Genomic DNA, 6,124 nt, shown 5'->3' with positions numbered 1-6,124 from the left:
GTGGGGGGCGGGGCGGGGCGAATAACGGCTTTTGAGAAACGAGTCGACTTACAGTGTCGCCGTAAATGGCTAACGGCCCTTCAATATGTAGCATATATGAAGAACCGTTGGCCATATATACGACGGTGGTCATATACATATATACAGTGGAGGCTGATGGCTCCGATTTTGGTGGGGCTGCGAATCCATTCTGGGTTTAGGGACACAGGAAGCTGCCTTATACTGAGTCAGGGTGTTGGTTCATCAAGCCCAGTATTGTCGACACGGACTGGCAGCGGCTCCAGGGTTGCAAGCGGGAGTTTTTCCAGCCCTACTTGGAGATGCTGGGAATCGAACCCGGGACCTTTTTCATGCAAAGCAGATGCTCGCTGAGCCACGGCCTCCTCCCATTCAGAACCATCCAGAACTCTAAAGGTGCTATCCAAGGTGCTGAATCCTGTCCCCAAAATAGGTCCAGCACCTTGGATAGCTCCTTTAGAGTTCTGGCTGAATCCCAGGCTGGCGTCACACTGCCCAAATCCCAGCAGGAGACCACTGACAAGAGCTGCTCTTTCTCTTCAGCCTTGCCACCTGCTTGGCCCAGATGGTGGTGGTGAGAAGGAGCATCAGCAGATACCACTGTCTACTTGCTCAGTGGCTCTCTGCCTGTCAAGTAGCAATGATGAGAAAAGAGGATGAGGAGCAAAAGCTGGTGACAATGGCAGTGGGAACGCAGACTCATCGAGGGAGGGAGCCCATTGAGGATGTCTTGGCCAAGGCTTCTCAAAAGCCTGAAACAGGCACTGTTTAAACAGAACCTCATCTCTCCAGATCCCTGACTATCCCTAGCTGCCAAAAGCCAACTTGGATAAAAACGTCCCTTTTAAAACTCTTTCAAATCTGTGTGGGATGTTCATAATGGGATATTCATTCATAGAGCACCTAGATTTTTCTAAGCAAAAGGAAAAAGGGACAGAGAGTGAAGAGGAAAGCAAGCTAATCCAGGCAATTACATGATTGATCTTATAAATGACCAACCAGAATGGCCATTGAGGCAGTTCTGGGAGGGAAGAAGGCAAAATAGCAGTCAGTCCCAGGTGTCTTGATAGAGTAAATGTTGGTAACTGTGCTCTCCCTCAGATATAACCAGGTGAAAAGGCCTGCAATATTATCCCTAAATTCCCAGTTGTGACCATTGCACAAATTCATCCATTCCTCTGGTCTCCCCTTCTCCTTCCTCTGTTGTTTACTTCATTGCTTATTTCAGACTGTAAGCACCTCAGGAGTGGGAATTTGCCCATTTTACCTACATGTATCTCTTTAGAGCATGCATAAGCATCAATGGCACTAGATAAAATGATCGCTCCTGCTAATAATGAACTCAGGTGGTGAGTGCCAAGAGGATTGTAGCCAAAATGGGGTCCATGAGAAACAAGAGCGAATCTGAGTGGATGGCTGACTGGAACCCTGAACAGCAGTCTTCCTTTTAGAAGAGAGGATACACTACAGCAGGGGTGGGCAGAAAATAGATCTCCAGATGTTTTCGACTTCAACTCCCAACATTCCTAACTATTGGCCATGCTGGCAGGGGCTTCTGGGAATTGACGTCTAAAACATCTGGAGATCTACCTTCTGCCCAGCCTTGCACTACAGCATTTTGTTGCAGGTCCCACTCGTAAAGAATAACAAAACCCATACTGAAGTTTATCTAGCATGCAGTATTAATAGTGCAGTAAAAGTTTCCATGCATGCATAAGGGTGACATGGGATTTCTGGTGAATTCACTGATTCTGTTTGCTTGTAATGGAGTCAAATGATACTTACTCATGCCTCATACCAAAAGGCATAGTCATTTATTCCTCTTCCTTCAGTTTTCTCCTAGGGTTACTTGCCATCTTTTTATTGGTAGGGCTCTTAGGCCTTTATCTAGGGTGACCATATGAAAAGGAGGACAGGGCTCCTGTATCTTTAACAGTTGCATAGAAAAGGGAATTTCAGCAGGTGTCATTTGCGTATATGGAGAACCTGGTGAAATTCCCTCTTCATCACAACAGTTAAAGTTGCAGGTGCCTTGCCCTCTTTTAAATCTGGTCACTCTAGCATAGCTCTTGCACCTTTAACTGTTGTGATGAAGAGGGAATTTCACCAGGTTCTCCATATATACAAATAACACCTGCTGAAATTCCCTTTTCTATGCAACTGTTAAAGATACACGAGCCCTATCCTCCTTTTCATAGGGTCACCCTACTTTATCAGTTGTTTAAGATGCAGAAATCTCCCCACCACTGCATTTCCATGCTGGCAAAAGGCACACTGTTTAAATCTCTGCCTGCCTTTCTCTATGATCCATGAATCCTCTGCTTGTTGATTTCCCAGCACATCCCCTATGCAAAATTTCTAAACTAAGCTAGCACAATGACAAAAATGGCATCTCAGTCTAATGTGTTATGTGGAATTTCACAGTATAGTCCTATATAAGTTCAGGTGAGTTCAATATAACTTACTCCCAGGTAATGTAGCCTCAGTGATTCTAGCTGGGGGACAAAACCGTAAATCCTGGGAATGCGAGACCCCTTGTGGAGACAAGAAGGAAGTATTTACTTAAAAAAACTGCTAGTGCCTAAACTGAGCTGATGATTATACATATACCGGTATCTTAATGGCGACTAAAACAACATTGTCTTTAAAGCCCTACATGGTTTGGGTCCAAGTTACTGGCGGGATTGCCTTCTCCCGTACAATCCGCTCCCCACACTCAGGTCCTCTGGGAAGAATTTACTCCAGTCAACAAAAACAATGCTGACAACCATTACCCAGAGGACAATTTCTTCTGCCACTCCCCGATTGTGGAATGGCCTGCCGGGAGAGATTTGTCAACTTAAGAGTCTTCTTGAATTTAAGAAAGCCATAAAGACTGATCTCTTTCTGCAGGCTTACCCAGTTGAATTTTAAGATCCCTTTTAATAATGGGCTGCTTTTTAATAATGTGTTAGTTTTATATGTTTTAATCAATCATATGTATTTTATGGTGTTTTGCATTTGTGTTGTACCCCGTCTCGATCCAGAGGGAGAGGCGGGTAACAAATAATATATTATTATTATTATTATTATTATTATTATTATTATTATTATTAGCCTAGAAGCAGAAAAAAGCCCATCCATGTGCCACAATGGAGTTGGTACTAAGAGTATGGGAGCTGGTATACATGATCAGAATGACCAATACTGTTTGAGTCAGAGAAGGAAGACCAAATTGGGTGGTTTTGTGGAATGAAAAAGTACAAGATGTTCTATCAAATTTGCTCTGTTGAGATGAAAAATGAAAAGAAGAAGGAACTGCTGGGTGGGTTATGGTGCAAACTGTTTTCACAGCATGCATCCAGGGTTGTCATTCCTGGACCCTGAGAAGGTTTCACTATCTTTAAGAGCTGCATAGGCAGCAGTTCTCTGGGTCTCAGGCAGAGAAATGTTTTTCCCATCACTAGCTACCCAATGCTTTTAACTGGAAATGCGTGAGATGGAACCTATGCATTAGGCATGTGACACTCTATTGATAACCTAAATCCCTCCCTTTCATAGAATACCAAAAAATCCAAATCTTAGTAAACCCTTCCTGTACCCTGCAAACCCACATTATTATTATTATTATTATTATTATTATTATTATTATTATTATTATATTATTATTATTATTATTATTATTATTATTAATTGCATTTATATCCCACCTTTTTTCCTCCAAGGAACCCAAGGTGGCATATATAATCATCCTCCTCCGCTCCATTTTAGCCTCACAACAACAACCCTGTGAGGTAGGCTGGGCTGAGAGTCTGTGACTGGCCCAAAGTCACCCAGTGAGCTTCCATGGCTGAGAGGGGACTAGAACCCAGACCTCCCGACTCCCAGTCCAACACTCTAACCACTACACCACACTGTCTCTCACACCTGTCCCCTTTCTATGCTCTAGCAATGTCACCTCCAATGATTCAGTTTTTGCAAAGATAAACCAAAATATGTTAGAAAGAGAAATAATATGCTTTGATAGAATTTTCCCTGTAATGCAGTTCTTGAAGGTGCAATTAGATCGTCTTCAGTGGTTCATCTACTGGAGCCACTGACAAAGGAAGTGAGGCAAGTGGCTACCAAGAAGAAGGCCTTTTCTACTGTGGCACCCTTCTTGTGGAATGAGAACCCTAGAGAGGTTTGCCTGGCACCTATGTTATACTCCTTTTGACCTTTTTCTTTTCTTTTAGCTATCCTGGGGGCTGTCTTCATGGTGCCGGGTTGGTGCCGCCTTCCTCCAATCCCCCGCAGTTTTCCTCTCCCAAGGTGGCATTGGGTAATTCTGACACTGAGGAGGGAGCATGGTGTTTCTGGCAGCCTTCTAGGTATCAGAGTCCCCCCACCTCTTCCTGGTGGAAGGTGATCAATTGTTGGTCACCTTCTACCAGGGACTGCTCCCAGGTTGACTATGGAGTGATGTCAGACAGCGGAATAGTTGTACTGACATTGCTCCCATTGAAAAAGTAGGGTTTTTCAATAAGCAGCTTCGTGAGAAAGCCCTGTGGTGGCTGCAAAACTGTGGCTGTGTCATATAACTGACACAGCACAGATCCACAGCCCCTATGGGGCTTTCCCTGTGTATAGACAGTACCCTGGTTCTAAGCTGTTTAGGGCTATAAAGGTCATAATGAAGACTTGGAAGGGCTATGTCACTGTATACGTTGCCTTTGGGCTTCTTTTAAATTTTTGCTGTTGTCCTGCTGTGAGATTTGACTTGTCGTGACCCACGGTTATAAAAAGAATAAAAGAACTATAACTACTGGTGGTGTTCTGGCCCAACACAACGCAGCACCTGCAATTAGTGTTTGCAAAAGTGTGAAGCAAATGAGGGCTGTGCAAATGCTCTGACCCGGAGGCTTTGGGTTCCTCCCGTGTGATCACACCTGTGGCGTGCGAGTGAATTGCCACTTTGTGCCAGAGCTCACCCCTCCTCTGCATGCTCTTGTTTTCATTAATGTGAGTTCTTGGGTTCAGAATTCTTCTTGCTTTCAGCTGAGTAAACATTTTCCATCGCACATAAAATTCACCTTGGCGCTAATAAGCCTTCACCCCCTCCCTGCTGCCACCTCTGTGCTTTTGGCGGGACAAAAAAAAAATGTAAAAAAATGCCCTTATTACCTAGCTTACGGTCGGCACGGGACTGCAATTTATAGAGTATGTTTGGGAAAGTTCCATAGCAAAAAAACCCCCACCACATTTATAGCCTACTTAAAGCCCTGCAGGGCATTTGGAAAGAGGAGAAAAGGTTTCAGAGACGAAAGAAGTTCTTGTGAAAGATCGCAGATGCTTTGGACTCCACCACGGTGCATAGAAGTTGGTTCCAAGGTACCTGATGGCGTTCCATTGCTGAAGCTAATCAGAGTCTGGATGGGAAGCTGCCATGTATGAAAAAAAAATGTTCAGATAAAAATGCAACAAGCTTTTCATAGCATGGATCATATAATAGGGAAAAGGAGAAGTGCAATTGTATCTTCCCTGGTATTTGAAGCTGATTCAAATGTAAAGAAATATCATGCACTGTAGACTTTCCTCATCTTGTTTCACTTCAGATTGCATATTGGGACTGAATGCAATAAACATATTAAATGTGCAATAAAACCTCTGCATTTGGAAAGCTAGCATGTCAGATTTGGGGCCTATCAGCACAAAAGTTATTAATTTTGGGGTTTAGTATCTGGGGGTTATTTGAAGGAACACTTCCTCCCATATGTATTTGCCCAGACCCTAAGATCATCTTCAGGGGTCCTTCTCTGTTAGCCCCTGCCAAAGGAAGTGAGGCAGGTGGCTACCAGGAGGAGGGCCTTCTCTGCTGTGGCACCCTGGCTGTGGAATGAACTCCCTAGAGAGGTTTACCTGGCACCTGCATTATACTCTTTTCGACGCCAGGTGAAGACCTTTTTATTTCCCCAGTATTTTAACAGTTGATGATCTCAATCTTTTAAATCTGTATAAATCTCTGCATTGCTGCTCAGTTTTATCCTGGTTGTGCTTTTATACTGTGCTTTTTATACTGTGTTTTGTTTTATACTGTGAATTGTATTTGACGATTTTAATTTTTGTGAACCACACAGAGAGCTTCGGC

This window comes from Elgaria multicarinata, chromosome 17 (assembly GCF_023053635.1).
Source record: "Elgaria multicarinata webbii isolate HBS135686 ecotype San Diego chromosome 17, rElgMul1.1.pri, whole genome shotgun sequence".
NCBI lineage: Eukaryota > Metazoa > Chordata > Lepidosauria > Squamata > Anguidae > Elgaria > Elgaria multicarinata.
The sequence above is the reverse complement of the archived record's forward strand: the minus strand, read 5'-3'. Positions refer to the sequence as shown.